The 17,136-nt window shown below is 42.1% G+C and overlaps 2 protein-coding genes across 3 annotated transcripts in view; both read left to right on the forward strand.

Moving 5' to 3' along the window:
* CCDC62 (coiled-coil domain containing 62) overlaps positions 1–17,136 on the forward strand; it is a 1,334,937-nt gene that overhangs the window by 209,989 nt on the left and 1,107,812 nt on the right. The gene's annotated exons all lie outside the window — the stretch shown is intronic.
* The window catches only part of DENR (density regulated re-initiation and release factor), a 486,191-nt gene that overhangs the window by 31,688 nt on the left and 437,367 nt on the right, over positions 1–17,136 (forward strand). The window lies entirely within an intron of this gene.

The following is a 17,136-nucleotide window of genomic DNA, read 5'->3' on the forward strand; positions in this document are numbered from 1 at the left end:
CGTCCTGACTGAACAAAGGGAGTTGTTTTTGGTGCTAAAAAAGATGGGGGACCTGAGACCTGTTCTGGATCTCCGCATCTTTAATCTGTTTTTCAGGAAGTCAAAGTTCTGTATGGTTACCATTCAGTCCATCCTGTCACTGTTATGCAAGGACAATTAGATATGCCCCATGGTCTTCAGGATGCATACATACTATATCCCATCAGGATCGACAGATGCTCCAGAAGTAATTTGCGCTTTCAGCTGGGAGCCAGTTATTATCAGTTCAGGGTGCTGCCCTTTCGACTCACCACAGCCCCCTGGGTGTTGACCAGATGTTGGCAGTTGTAGCTGCTCACCTGAGGTGAAAGGGATGTGATGCGTTTCCGATTTTGGCTTCTTACTGCACTGACAATGCATCTTCTGATACAATCAAGGGACTATCTGAGAATTTTTCAGCCACCTGGGCATTACAGTAAACCTAGCAAAATCGAGCTTGACACCTGTTCAAAACTTATAGGAACGTAACTCCATGTTAATTCATCCCATTTTATCTCTGAGACAACACTGTCGGGATGTACTAGATTGCCCGCAACCACCGGCCAAGTTGGTTTTACAGGCTCTAGGGTCAGTGGCAGCTGCTATTTTGCTAGTCCTCTTAACGAGTTCTTTGAGTTCTCCAGTGGACCATAACAGTTCAGTGATCCATTCTTTGTCGACCACTGCCTGCTCCCGTAAAACTGTTTTTGATCTGCAGGAATTGTCCACAGTGGTGGCTCGAATTACACTACTTTTCTCTCTCCTCCCTGCCATAGCCACAGTGGCCACACTGTTAATGGTCTGGTGGGGGGGGTAATTTCCTAGGGAAGGTAGTCCAAGGCATGTGGTCGCCTGCCGATACCAAACTGCATATCAGTGTCCTAGAGATGAGAGCAGTCCTCCTTATGTTGCAAGCTTTCCAGTACGTTCCCCATCTGGGAACGATTGGAATTTACAAAGACAACATGTCGGTAGTGTGGTACATCCACAAACAAGGAGGAACTCGTTCTCATCTGTTGTGCAGGGAGGCCATGAGAGTTTGAGAATGGGCAATATCTTCAGACCATTTTCTGATTGCAACACACATTCTGGGGGTAACCACTGTTCTAGCAGACTCAGGAGGTCAATCTTCACCCCTCTTGAGTGGTCCCTCAATCAGTTGTGACCTTTTTGCCTCTCCCTTCAAGTGGAAGTATTTTGCTCTGATCCCCCTGGAGGGGGAGTCACCGAGGAATGCTGTAGTCCACGATTGGCCCCCAGGTCTCTTATGCTTAACCCCATTACCATTAACCCCAAAAGTTCTACAGAAGGCCAGCAGGTTGAAGAGTTCCTTAATCTTCATTGACCTTTTCTGGCCTTGTCCGGTGTGGTTCCCCTTTCTTTTGGTCTTGCCTTAAGTATCGGCATTGGATTCCGAATCCCATACAGTATCTCATATCTCACCATTCAGAAAGACAACGTCCCAGTCTTCATGCCGTCAAGCTGACCACATGGTTTCTCCAATTCCAGTAATTGTAAGAAAGGCCAGACTTGCACCCTCTGTACGTGATGTCATCCTGGTCTCTCAGACTGCCTCCATGATAAAGGACTACAATAGCAAGTGTAAGAGGTTTTCTATTTTGGCGTCGGAGAATATCAATCCTTTATCAACATCTGCATCATCTATTCTTCTTTTTCTTGGCACTCTTTTTCAAGAAGGAGTTAGTTTCTCCACCATCAAACTCCAACTGGCTGCCATATCTAGTTTTCATGCTGGGAGGAGATTTGTCCCTTTTCTTCCCTTTTTCTTCCAGACTATGTAAGGCTTTCATGAAGGGAGTTTTTCACCTTAGACCTCCAATAAAAGCTCCTCCTCCCCTTGGGATTTCATGGTGGTACTGCAAGGTCTTGCCCAGAACCCTTTTGAATCGGCAGATTCTTGAGACATAACATTTCTTTCTTGGAAATATCCAAGTAGCTATTACTTCCACTAAGAGAATATTGGCACTCTAAGCTTTGTCAACCAAGCCTTCTTGCATAATTTTTCACTAAGATAAGAGTATCCTTAAGAACAAATCCTCCTTTCATGCCTAAGATGGCCAAAGAGTCCGACATTAACCAGTTCAGTTGTCATTTTTCTCCCCCAATTTTTTAAACAAAGATGAATATTTTTTATATCTCCTGGATATTCACAGAATTACATTTCTACTGGCACAGAACAAAGAATCATAGGAAGTCTGATCAGCTGTTTGTCTCCTTCTCAACAAGCCTGTCAGGACAGGAAGTTTTGAAAATCACTTTAGCTAAATGGGTAACTAACTGCATTCCTTATATTTACTCTGAGAAAGGTGTAGACTTGCCCCAATCTCCCAAGCATCATTCCATTATGGCTATGACTGCTTCATCCACTTACTCTTCCAGAGCCTCAATTGATGAAATGTGTGCTGCAGCCACGTGGCCTAGGACTCCTTTTTTTTTTCATATTATAAGTTGGATATTGTTTCTAAGACCAGGGCATGCTTTAGCTGGACTGTGCTACGATACATCCTTCCTTAAGGGCCACCAGGGAATACGTAGCTGGGGACTCTGCCACACCACAAACCCAGTCTCACATAGAACCATCACAACTGCAAACCAAACACATAAACACACAAAAACATACTCTGAGGCGCTGATTAAAAATCTACCAAAACAACAGAGGCCTCCAGAGCAGACACCCAAGCAACCACCACGTCAAGACATAGCACATGCAACACATAGTTCACACTGTCAGTGTGCTAAACAGTCACAGCCCTTAAGGCCAAACAACATGCCAGACACACTTGTAATAGGGGACTCCATAGTCAGACACACTGATGTCCCGCTCACCAGACTGAACAAGGAAAAGGTCACAGTAAGCTGCCTGTCGGGAGCTAGAATCCACCACATAACACAAGCACTCAGGTCACTCCACAGCAAGTACAAATATGACTCGGTCATTGTACATGCCAGTGTGAATGACCTGAGACGTACCTCCCTGGACTACATGAAAAGAGACATAGAGGAGCTCTCTGATTATGTAGCCCAGGCCGGTATGACCCTGACCCTGAGCAGCATCTTACCCTCACCAAGAATGATGCCACAGTACAAAGACAAAATGATCAGTTTTAACAATTGGCTTAATTACTGGTGTCATTCTAAGGGGATCCAATGTCTGTCTGCTTGGGATGACATGCTTGACAAGCCATGCTGCTTCGCAAGGGATGGCTTGCACCTGTCACCCCTGGGCTTCCGGATATTGGCCAAGGCTCTTGCCACCCCCATAGTGCCTTTTTTAGGCAAGGCTCAAATGACACACCTACCACCCTAGAAAACACAAGTGGAAAAAAACTAAGGGTAATGCTGCTCAATGCCAGAAGTCTAAACCTCAAGATGCACACCCTCGAAGCCCTCCTCAGTATGGAGAACATCGATGTCTGTGCAGTGACTGAAACCTGGTTCAAGGCTCCTGAGAGCACCCCAGCACTATCAGGTTTTACCTCATATCATGCTTTCCGGCCCCAAAACTTGGACCGAACCACAAAAGGAGGGGGAGTATCTTTTCATCAAAGATACCCACACCTCCAGGTTAGTGGCAATGCACAAAGCATCTGAGACTATCCAGGTGCAACTAACCATAGGCAAAACTGCCTTACAGTTTGTAGCATGCTACAGACCAGCCTCTCAAACTCAGGAACCCCACACAGCCTTCCTGAAGACACTGGAGAGTATGAATGTCTCTCCAAATACCATCATTTTGGGAGACTTCAACTACCCAAACATAGACTGGGAACATTACTCTAGCCCCATCACCCTAGCCCAAAGGTTCCTAGAATTCATAAACTCAGATGAAATGGAACAACTAGTCACCATTCCCACAAGAGGAGACAATATACTAGACCTGATCACCACAAACATGGGGACAAAATGCTCCACACTGGAAGTATATCCCTCTTTGGTAAGATCAGACCATAAATTAATCTCACTGGAAATCCACATCCCACCCCCACCCCCTGCACAAAAGACCACAGTGAAGAACTTCTCAAAAGCAAACTTCACACTTCTTAAGACTGAAGTGGTATCCTTCAAGGCCCCTGGGCCAGTGGAAACCACAACCCACACTGCTGAATCCTTTGCAAATGCCTTCTATGGGCACCTTCAAGAATGCATGGATCATGCAATCCCAAATAAAACCAAGACCCATTCCCCAAAGGCAGGCGCCTGGTCTGGTGGACCCCAGCCATAAACAAACTTTACAACAGGAGGAGGAAGCTACTACATGACAGAGCAAAATCCCTAAAAGGGAAGGCATCTCTGATCAGTACTAGCAAAAAACTACGATCACTCATAAAATCATCCAAGGCCAACTTTGTCTTTTTTGTGTCTTTTGCGATTTTTCTCTCAATCACAAGGCCTTCTTTAGCTATGTTAGAAACCTGGGTAGAAACTCCCAAATATGCTCAGTTAGTCCAAAATGACACAAAATACACTGAACCCACTGACATTGCCAACATTCTGGCAGACAGGTTCAGTGCAAATTTCTCCTCCCCTCCCCCCCCAAAAGGAGAAATAACTATCCCAGCAGAGTGTAGCCTCCCTAACATCTCAGATGCCCAGGTGAGAGCCGCCCTCTCTAAAGCTAAAAACACAGCATCAATGGGACCGGATGGTGTCCCTGGCTGTGTGTTACATGAACTCCAAGAGGAACTAAACCCACACATAAGGCTGCTGTTTAATATTAGCCTTACTACAGGATACGTACCCAAAGAGTGGTGTACGGCAACAGTGGTCCCACTTTACAAGGGCGGTGCTTCTACGGACCCTGGAAATTACCGCCCCATAAGCTTGACGAGCCTGGTCTGCAAAGCTATGGAAAGGATCATTATGGAACTCATAAACAAAGACATTGGGGACCTACAGACATTGGATCCTACCCAATTTGGCTTTGTCAAGGGCAGATCCTGCCTTTTGAACTTGGTCGACTTTTTTGAAACTGTCACTAAGGCCATTGATGAGGGTAAGGCAGTTCACACAGCCTACCTTGACCTTGCAAAAGCCTTTGACACAATACCCCACTCGGGCATCATAGACAAACTCACCAGCTTAAATGTAAACCCATATGTCACAAGATGGGTTGCAAACTGGCTCAAGGACAGAACCCACAGGGTCAGAGTTGCTGGAGCTGTGTCAGACTCTAAGCCAGTCACAAGCGATGTCCCACAGGGCTCAGTCCTGGGACCCCTCTTGTTCGGCATTTATTTTTCCGAGGTACAGGCAAACTTGGGAGGATTGCGGCTGACCAAGTTTGCAGATGACTGCAAACTGGGCGCCATAATTGATACTCCAGCGGACACAAACATCCTTCAGAGAGGCCTCATAGAAACGGATAATTGGTGCCAGAGCCATGGCCTTAAGCTGAACGCCAAAAAATGTATAGTCATACCCTTTGGGAAAAACAAGGTACCGACAAATTACCACATAGGTGGTAATCCATTAAGTACGGAAGAGGTAATCAGGGACCTAGGGACCCAAGTTGACAGTAACCTCTCATTTGACACTCACATTGCCAAAGTGGTTAGGAAGACCTTCTATATTGCCCACCTTATGAAGGGTTTCACATCCAGATCAAGAGAGGTCATTGTGCCCCTGTACTCTTCTCTTATCAGGCCAATGATTGAGTACAATGCCCCATTTGGGATGTATCTCACCCGACATCTGCAGCAGTTGGAAAGACCCCAAAAGTTCCTCACCAAGAGAATAAAGGGTCTTAAACATATGTCATATGCTGCCCTACTGAAAAAACTCCAGCTCTATTCAGTCGCATACCGCCTACTCAGAGGTGATCTGTGCCTGACGTACAAGGCCATATCCAATCCGGAATTAATGGACATGCTCCACCTCAGAAAATCCAAATCCATCAGCGCCACGAGAACAAGAGAATTAAACCTCAACACAGAAATAAATAGGACGTGCTGGAGGGACAGATTCATAACCCAGAGGCTCCTTACACTCTGGAGCAAAATCCCAGTCCATGTTAGGCAGAGCCCCTCACTGACTCTATTCAAGAGAAATCTCGATGAGTGGATGGGAGATAGTAGGTTTACCCCGGGGGTCATCTCTGTGTCACTACTAGACAGAGGCACAGTAAACTAAACCCTAAAAGGGCATAGTATTCTCATCCTAAGGGGTGGTGAAAGCCACACACACTCTGGCTAGGCTTATAAATGCTCTAGGGCAGATAGCCTAGTACGAACCTATGAACCTATTTATGAGTAAGAATGAAAAGGACAACATCCGATTTTTAAAAGTTATGTACTTACCATAACTTTGCATCTGTGCTGTCTATTATCATTCCTCTTCACGTCCCTTCCAGCTATCCCCTGGCCTGGTGCCTTTGAGAAGTACGTGGAAGAAATCACAACCCATGGGTTCTAGGTTTGAGCCTGAGATACTTCCTTCTCTCTAGTTGTAGCAACCACAATTTGGGGAGTTGAAGTTATGGTGCATTATAGGTAGAGGGAGGAGCTTGAGACTTGGATCCTAAGCCTTGGAAAGGGTGTGAGTTGGATCTGATATTGGAGCTGAGACCCATTAGTGAGGAGGAATAAAAATGGACAACACCCATACCTTGTATGGTAAGTACATGACTTTTCATTGTGTACTTACCATAATGTGAGATCAGTGTTCTCATTTTCGTCGATTTTCAATGTCTCTCCCTCCTTACCTCCCTTCCAAATTGCCATTTGCATCATCTGGGACTTGGACAGACCTCTACTAAGACCTTGTCTGGTTTTCCAGATCACCTTTCTAAGAGTACAATTGTTAAGTTGTTGATGTTCTTCTTCGTGTTTTACTGTTGCAGTCATTACATTTGGGTAATCTGCTGGCAGGTTGCCCTCAGTCAGCCTGATTAACAAAGTCTTGGGTCCTGCATCGGTTGCTGTCCTTTCTTCCATGACGTCGGGGGTATAAAGCATGCAGCCGACGCCATTATAGTAGTCTTTCTTGCGAACTGCTTCTGCTTCAGGCACCATGCGGCAAGTGCCGGTCGGCTGACCCGTGAAATTTTCGTTTTCAAGTTTCAGAACCGAAGTCTTCAACTAAAAGCTAAGTACCCCGGTGGGGAAACTTTTTGTCTTGCTCCTTACCAATGTCAGTAAAAGTTAATAATTGCATTACTTGTGGGAAGCAAATAACTCGTAAGGATTTTCCTTTGTACTGTATTCCTTGACTAGGCCCTGAACGTAACGTACCTTGCTGTTGGTTTTGTGCTAGACTTAATCTGTGCACTGTTAAAACATCAGTATATTTTTGCTTCTAAATATTTTGGATCACGATTTAACTATCCAGAAATGACGTCTGTTAGCAATCAGACTACCAGAGTACCTTAAAAAAAAAAAAAAAAAAAAAAACGCTAAGAAAGACAGACCTTCGAGGTCCAAAACTTAACTACTACACTTCTCTTAAGCCAGTCGCTAGTTCGCTGTTACTCTGTGAGGTGCTTTCGTAGCCCCTGATACCCACTACTTTTGATTCGCAGCCCTCTACTGAGACCCATTCGGAGTCCGGTATGTCATAAGATGCTTCAAGTATTGAACCTGCGGATGTCTCTACCTTAGGTGGGTCTGGAGCCGTTGTGCAGGCACCGGCTTCTGAGGGTGTTTTCAGGCCTAAAGATTTGCATGTTAAACAGACTCCTCCTTCAAAACTAAGGCCAAAATCTACTTCTAGGTCTAAAAAAATGATGCTTGGGCCACGTGTGCAGGCCCCAATGCCTAAAAAAACAAATGATCAAAATGACTATTTAATTACCTTGATCAGGGGTAGCCAACCCCCTCCTGCTAATATGCCTAGGCAAGGCACGGACTATGAATCTTCAGATCAGGATTCTTTTTCTTCTGATTCTTCTAATGAGCAGGATTTATCTATACCTACTTATGAGGACTCTGATGCAGAAGATTCATCCCTTCTGCTTCTACCCCTGAGGATTTCTTTTTGGAGAAACTTTACATACCTTTAAGGGAACATTTTCACTGGGAAAGTCAGGATTTCTCTGAATCTAAAAAGAGACTTAGGGATTTTCTTCTTCCTCAGCATAGGCCTTTGGCTTTACCTCCTGTTTTAGACCTTGTTGATGTTTTTTCAGAATCTAGTATGACTCCTGATTCTTTGCCTCTGGCTCCTAGTAAGTCAGACGGATACTAAAGGGTTCCTGACTCACAAATACTTTTTTCTAAAGCCCTACTGCTGATCCTGAAACTATTTCTCAGGGTCCCAAGGGCATTAAGGCTTCTACTGCTAAAAATCCTACCCCTTCTGATGGAGGGTGCTGGGTAGATGGGGTAAGAAGGTTTACACGTCTGCAACCTTGGCAATCGGGGCTTTAAATTGTCAATTTCATATGCTTAAATATCAACAGCATGTCATGGGACTACTTAAACAGAAAATTATGTTAATCTCTGACTGTGTGGAAAATAAAGATTTGCAGGATTTATTACATTCTGCTGAACAAGTTGGAAAACATACTTTGCAATGTGGCTTTGATTCCTTGGAGGCCTCTTGCAGGGCTGCTGTAACTGGATTTGTGCTAAGAAGGCATGCTTGGCTAAAAGAGCAAAATCTGCCTGACCATGTTAAAGCAAAATTGTTGGATGCTCCTTTACAACAGGGCAGTCTCTTTGGTAATAAGGCTGAAGAAGTTTTAAAAAAGATGGAAGATAAAGCTAAATCTATGCATGTAAAAGATTTCTTACAAGTGCAGCTTCCCAGATTTAGTAGGCACTGGCCTACTAAGAACTGGTCCTTTCCAGTTCCCTCAAGAGCCGCTCAAGTCAAATCCAGACATTTCAAAGGCTACAGGTTTCAGTCACAAGAAACTTTTAGAACAAAACAGTGGGGTGCCTCCACCTCCAAATCTGGAAGCAACAAGGCACCTCCCTACGGAAAACAGTCTTGATGACTTTCCTCTACATTCACCAAGCGCTTTAGCCGCCCCTTTGGGGGGAAACTGGCACTTCATGCACAAAACTGGCAACTGATTACCCAGGACAAATGGGTTTTAAATATAGTATCCCAGGGATACAGATTTCATTTCCTCACGTTGCCAATCCCAAATGGATGGCCAGATCTGCCCCCAAATCAGTGGGCAGAGGCCCAAAAAACAAGTTCTGTCCCTCATGAATATGGGGGTTATTTAACCAGTACAAGAAGAGGAAAAGGGACAAGGTTTCTAGTAAAGACTTTTCCTAGTACCCAGAAAAGACAAATCATGATGTCCAATTCTGGACTTATCCACTCTAAATACATTTCTGGACATTCCAAAATTCAAGATGCTGACTCTTCAACAGTTACTACCTATGCTAGGCAAAAATGCCTGGTTGGTAACTCTAGACTTAAGAGGCTTACCTGAATATCCCAGTCAGGAAATCTTGCAGAAGATACCTCCGCTTCAAAGCAGGTTACTTGCATTACCAGTTCTCTGCACTGCCCTTTGGCTTATCTGCTGTGCCCAGGGTCTTCAGAAAGTGCCTGGCTCCAGTAATTGCATTTTGCAGGCAAAGAAATTTTCATATATGTCCATACCTGGACGATTGTCTAATTTGGGCAGAAAACAAGGACATTCTTCTAAAGCATCTGGCATTTGTAAAAAGGGTTCTAACTTGTGATTTCTTTTCGTTTATGGTGTACCCTAAACAACTGGTACCCACTCAAAAAATTACATTCCTGGGTGCAAGCTTGAATACAACTGCCCAGATGACTTGGCTTATGCCAGAAAAGCAAATTCAATTGGTGACTTACTTCAAATAGGTGGCCACACGCAACCTGCTATCTGCAAGGCAAATTCTGCAGGCCTTGAGGTTCATGGCCTCCTGCATTCTTCTAATTCCATATGCAAGACTGCATATGAGGAAACTTCGGTGGTACTTGAAGTTTATGGAATCAACATTCACAGCCTGGGAACGATTCCTATTGTACCTTGCTTGCAACTGTAGTTTCTATAGTGGGCAGAAGCCTGCCACCAAAACAAGGGACTGTCATTCACTCCACTCCTTGCCACCCAAACCCCAACTACAGATGCATCGGACTATGCTTGGGGGGCTCATCTGGCAGGAAAGTGCATTCAGGGCAAATGGAGCCCAAATCAACTGCACCTACATATCGATCAGAAAGAGATGCTAGCTGTACAGAATGCTCTGACAGCCTTCAAGGATTACCTTCATCCAGGACAACTAATGATAGACGGACAATACCACAGTTGTGTGGTACATAAACAAGCGGGGAGGTACATATTCCTACCCCCTTTGCAGACTGGCCATGGTATTGTGGAACACTGCCTTGACTTATCAGATACAACTATAAGCTCAAGTCCTGCCAGGAAAGCTAAATACTCTGGCCGACGAACTAAGCAGAAGTCTTATGGACCCACACGAATGGAAATTGGAACCACAAGTTTTCAACATGTTGACACGCAAATGGGGGGAGCCCAGACAGTTCTGGGGTGAGGCAAAAAGATCTATCGGTTGGACAAATTCTGCACAAGAGTTCATCACAAAAAGGCTTGGAAAATGGATGCTCTTTCAGTCTATGCTTTTTCCCCCTCTGCCTCTGCTCTCCAAAGTCCTACTAAAAGTCAGACAGGACAAACCAAAAATGATTCTGATTGCTCCAGACTGGCCTTGCCAACACTGGTACCCACTCCTGCGCAGTGTCGCACCTTCCTCCGTGACGCCTTACCTACTCTCTCTCTCAGCAGAACTACCAAGTTCTGCACACTCTGCTCCAAACTTTGAATCTTGCAGCATGGCTAATCAACTAATTTCACCTTTGACATATCTCTCTGCAAACCTGTGATGGATGTTGTTATTTTGGAGAATAGAAAGCCTAGTACTAGAAAAATCTTATGCTGACAAAAAGAAAAGATTCTGTGTCTGGAACCAATCGCAAGGAATAAGTAGAGCGCAATGCCCAATATTCCTCAGATTCTGCAATACTTAAACTGAGATGCTTCACAAGGGCGTATCTTTTTTTCTTCCATAAAAATCCATGATTTTGCCATTTCAGCTCCATTACAACTCAGAACCTCCCCTCTTCTCTCATCCTCTGCTAAAGCAGCATCTTAGAGGGGCCAAAAATTTAAGACCTCCCAGGAGAGCACCAACTCCTGCATGGGACCTCAATTTTGTTTTGGAAAAACTCACTCTCCCTCCTTTTGAGCCAGCTGCTACTGCGGAACTAAAATTTCTCTCCTGGAAAACAGCTTTCCTTTTAGCAGTCACTTCAGCTAGAAGGATTTCCGAATTACAGGCTCTTATGGCAGTGGAGCCTTTCATTATTTTTCATCCAGACATGGTGGCTCTCAGGACCAATCCATCTTTTATGCCTAAGGTGGTATCCAGTGTGGCTCTTAATCAGACCATTCATCTGCCAACTTTCTTTCCCAGTCCACAGAACAAGGGTGAGCGGATTCTGCATTCATTGGATGTACACTGACAACTCAGATTCTACTTAGGACAAAATCTCTAAGAAAATCTGAACTGTTTGTGGCATTTGCTGCAGGGGCAGAGGGAAAGGCTATTTCAAAGCAGACTATTTCCAAATGGATAAGCCATTGTATTCATTCTGCTATATACACCATGGTAAACCTATCCCCAAGGGGATCAGATCTCATTCCACTAGGGCTGCATCTACTACAGCAGCCTTTCTCAGAGTGGTTCCTACCAGAGACATTATAGAAGCTGCTACCTGGAGCTCAGTTCATACATTCACCTCTCTTCTCTAAATCCAGAGCTGGCTTTGCCACTGCTGTCCTGCAGTTCTTATAGCCGCTCCTAATGCTGTATAAACCCATTCTCCCAACCATAGCTTTGGGATTCTACCCAAATGTAATGACTGCAACAGTGAGTACACTCAAACATCTACATTTATGGTAAATGTACACAACTGTACTTTCAATCCATAACATTTTTTTTTTCTTTTAGTACCAACGTGTCTGACTGTAGTGGTTGCTTGTTCTGAACATGTGTTTCAGGCCATCTTGGAATGGAAGGAGCCTGTCTGGCAAAGGGAGGTCAGTCTAGGGCTTGGAATAAGCATCATTCTTCGTCCTTTTGAATGTTTTTTTAGATTTTTACTTAAAAAAAATTACAATCAGGAGGCAGTCACTGGAAATAAACTCCCCACCTCTGCAAAGGAGTTTAAAGGATTTATGAGAATACTTCTGATAAGAATTTGGTGGTAGAAGAGTTTATGAAGGTGGAACAGAAATTGTTGCAAATCGGTTATTCTAGTGTTTGAAAAAAGCTAAGGATAGTGTGTTAAAGGTTGGGGTACCAGCTGTGGTAGGCGACATAATAGTTATGATGGTTTTAAAAGGCATCATTCAGATCAGGAAACTGATGGGCAGGATCAAGTACTGTATTTTGTTACCAGATTTTTCCCCATTTTCTGATATTTTGAGTTGGTCGGTTAAAGATTTGTGGCCAGTGGTATGCAAAGATGAGCAACTAAAGCATTTGTTCACTTCACGTTACATTTTCTTATCAAATGTGTTATAATATTGTATATATGATGTTTTGTAACTTATTGTATATGGAAAAATATTTTAGTCCTTTTAAGGGTATGTTTGTTCAAGCAGGTTCTTGTAGTAGATTATTGGGTGATGAGATGATTGTTTTAATTGGGGCAGTTTGATGTAAAATGGTAATGGCTGGTGGCTTATGTTACTCCTTGAAAGCTGTTTGCTGAGGTACCAGAAGCACCATTAAAAGTTGGAGTTTTCCAGTGACTGCCTCCTGAGTGTATTTTTTGGATATTTTGTGTTGCTGTGTGTTTGGATTTGTTCTACATCCTGTCTTTGGAGGGAGCATCTGCTGTTCCTGGTATTTTCAGGGTGGATACTAATATGGAGCCTGCTGGCAAGGTATCTTTCCAGGACTGGTTGCAGAAAAGGAAAGACAAACTGGCAGGTATGGATCCCTGGACTGGTTTAAATCTAGGGGATTTCCACAGTCATTTTGAACAGCTAGGAAAATATATCATGAAGGAACTGACTTTATTCTATGATGCTATGTTGGACAAGTATCTGGAATTTTTTCCACCACACAAAGAAAAAGCCAGTGAAACTCCAAAACCAATTCAATAAAATACGAATACAAATCACACCAAATAACTGCTCTGCTTCTACAACTCTTTTACAGAGTATGACTCGCTAGTAAAACGGCACCATTTAAATAATCCACTAATTAATACATCAGTTAACATCAATTGAACATTTTCAAAAGATTTTTTTAAAGATACATCACTACAGGAAACCTTTCCAATTACATTCTTGATTCAGTCCTGCAGGACTTTGTGTTAAATTTCAAAATAAACACAGATTCCTTCTTTCCCAGTTGTTTTTTTACATCTGTCATTCTAAAGTTATCTTTTAAAACGTGTTCCAACACCATTGCCTGTAACCCCCTGGGTCCCCTTCATGTCTTTCGCCTATTTAATGTCACGTAATTGCTCCTTTAACCTACTTTCTCCAATGTAGTATTTATTACATGATGTCTTAAACAATGTATTCCTTCACTTGCACAGTTATAAGTACCTATTTATTTCTTTATCTTCTACCATTTAATATATAAAAACATTTTTCTTATAAATGAACAGATACTACATTTCCAGCAGGGAAAAGTTCCTTGTTGGCTGATTTCCTTGTATCTGGCACTATTTGGTAACTTAAATGCCCCTTGAACCAAAAAATCCGTTAAATTTCTTCACCTAGTATATGAAAAATTTTTATTTTTTTTTATTGTGAATATAGTCAAGGCGTTTATCATCTCTTAGGATGTCCCAACCATCTTTCACCCACTCTCTAGTAGCTTTTCACTAAAAATTGTATATTTTGTCACAAATGTCCTTCAACTCTGTACATTTCTCCATTTTTTTCACATTGTGCATCATGCTTCCTTTTTTTTTTCCATCTTTGTTGATTTTTACTTGTAGCATCCTGTATTTTATTAAGCTTGTACCCTTTACTAATGAACATATCTACTGTTTTATTCATCTCTTCATCAGTCTTTTGTTACTGCACAGCCTCTTTATTCTGAGACTTTCTCCATATGGTATTGAATCTATAGCATGTATTGGATGACCGCTTCCACCATACAATATATAGTTGTGTTACTAAAATTTCCTATATATTTTAGTTCTAATTATTCCATTATCCATTCCTTCTACCATTACATCTAGATAATTTACTTTTTTCCTTGTTGGATCCCATCAAATTTGATTCCAAATCTGTTATGTATGTCCCTTATAAACTCTGGGACTTCCTTCTGTCCCCCCTCTGGAATTTAATATTCCCCCTAGGGGTCTCTGTGTAGATAAGCTGTCTGCCTACAACTTTACTGACGACGAGGCTGATTTACTGGAGAAGTGGAAACAAGTTTCTGTTCACTGTACTCTTAGTTGGCTGAAACTTTTGGTCAGAAGGAACCAGAGACCGTATGAGAAGGTCCATAGTAACACTGAGGAGTCATGGGAGACTTTGACCAAGGAAACAGCTGGACAGCCCTTTGAGTGTATGAAGGGCATTAAAGTCTGTTTGGTTAAGGTTGAGAGAGGTTGTGGATTGGAAAAGAAACTCAACTGTGATATAACTGACTTTGGTAAAGGTCAAATATTCCTGTGGCAATGAAAACCAGGAAGAGGAGGGCGGGCTATAACCAGAGTTGCTGGGGATAGGTTGTTCACATCACGTGACTCTTCAGTCTCATCTGGATCTGAAATGCAGGCTGGGAAGAATGTTTCGTTTGAAGACACCAGGCAACTAAATGAGATGGGACCATCACTGCAGAAGGATTTTCAGTCCAAGGAGAGGGGACAGAGAAAAATTGTGGGGGCAGGAAGAAGTAGTGAAAATTAAGTTTTTCACCGAATTAGTGAAGAAGCTACTGTGGACATATCTTGGGTGGCATAAGTAGTTTGATAAACCTGTGACTGATCGTTTTTTAGTAAAAATGAAAATAGGGTATGTATGCCTGGTCAGCTGCATATTATAAACTCGCCAAATGACACCATTACTAAATATCTTGAAAATGTGCTGCTAAAGGGAAGCAAGTTTGTTCCTACTTGTTTTCCATCTTTGAAAAATGTTATTTTGGACATTAAAACGTTATATAGAAAATTGTATTTACAAGTGTATTTTAAAGGAAAACAATCTCTTGTTGAAACTGATAATGTTGAAATGCTTGATAATGATTCATTGCTTGACATTCTGTCTACATGAAAACGAATTGGTAGATAATTTTTCTGAAAATGAAGGTGAAGGGGAAGTAGGTTATTTTACTGGCTGTGGGAAGTTAAAGGTGCCTCATTTTTTCTTCTAGTACTTTCATTCCCCCCAAGTGTTCTAACATCGTCCAAAGTTTTGAAATGGTATATACGAAAGTGGAACTTGAATACCATAAGTTTGTTAGATCTTCAACTGTACAACTCATCTAGGGGTGAATGAGAGACCAGTTCAGAATGTGATGTTAAATTTTGTCAGGCTGACAAGGGGGGTAAATGGGTGTTTTCCAAGGGATAAGTATGATAAAATGGTGGTTGATTTGTTAGCTGGGCCAGAATATGAAAAATTGGCAAACAACTCCAGGAAACATTACAACTGTCAGTTGAGAGAAATTTTGGATAAAGGGGAAAGATTTTTTTCACAGAGAGGGATCTAAGTAAGTTGTATGTTAAACATCCCAAAGACTCTTATTTTTTTTATGCCATCCCTAAAGTGCACAAGAATCTAAATGACCCACCTGGTAGACAATTGTGGCGGGTGTGGGGTCATTCATGCAAAATATTTGGATATTTTTTTTTTTTTTTTTTTTGGATTTTCATTTAAAGAACTTTCTATCTAAAATTCCTTCCATATTAAGTGCACTGCTGATATTTGTCAAAAAGTGAAGAAAATTCAGTGGTTTAAAGATTTTTGCTGGGCTACAGTAGATATTAAAGCTTTATGCACCAATATTAAAAGAAGGTAGGGGAATAGAAGCATTTCTATGGATGTTAAGGGAGGGACCACGTACAGCCTTTCTGGTGGAAGTACTGGAATTTTGTTTAACACAATTAGTTTTGTTTTGGGGGTCATTATTTTTTGCAAAAAGAAATCTCAACGATGGGTGCTTTTGCCTTCAGCTATGCTGTTATTTTTATGGCCTTTTATTGTGAATAGATTTATTCTACTGAATTTTTTGTAAAGAATGTTATTTTGTTTAAGCGTTAAATTGATGTAATTTTTGTATGTAGGGGGAATTTGGATGAGTTTCTGTATTTATTGATCAGTTAAACCAGAATGAACTGGGGTTGCAGTTTACTTTTACTGTGGATAGAATGAATATACAATTTCTGGATGTGGAATTTTATGTTAAGCAAGATTTGAAGGTAGAACATAAACCCCATGTGACGCCTACTGCAGTTAATTTTTTTACCGGCCAGTAGCATGTACCCATCACGTCTTATGGAAGCATTACCTATGGGTGAATTTAAAAGGATTTATGAGAATACTTCTGATAATAATTTGGTGGAAGAAGAGTTCATGAAGGTGGACCGGAAATTGTTGCAAAGGGGTTATTCTAGTGTTAGTTTGAAAAAAGCTAAGGATAGTGTGTTAAAGGTGGGGGCACCAACTGTGGTAGGAGACATAATAGTTAAGATGGTTTTAAAAGGCATCATTCTGATCAGGAAACTGATGAGCAGGATGAAGTATTGTTTTTTTGTTACCAGATTTTCCCCATTTCCTGATATTTTGAGTTGGTCAGTTAAAGATTTGTGGCCAGTTGTATGTAAAGATGAGCAACTAAAGCATTTGTTCACTTCACATGTTACATTTTCTTATCAGAGGTATTTAAATTTGAGGGAGTTGTTCGGTTTCAAGAAGGTTTCTTTACAGGGGGCTAACATGGGTTCCTTCCCTTGTGGAAGAGTTAAAGTATATTCTAGGATTAAGAACATTTCAGGTAGAAAAATTAATGGTAAACTATTTCGTTTTATGGGAAGGTTTTCACGTGTTTCTTGTGCCGTGGTTTATATTGTAGGGTGTGGGTGTACTCCTGTGAGGTGGTATGTTAGACGGACAGAAGG

This window comes from Protopterus annectens, chromosome 4.part0, assembly GCF_019279795.1.
Source record: "Protopterus annectens isolate FY-2018-M chromosome 4.part0, PAN1.0, whole genome shotgun sequence".
NCBI lineage: Eukaryota > Metazoa > Chordata > Ceratodontiformes > Protopteridae > Protopterus > Protopterus annectens.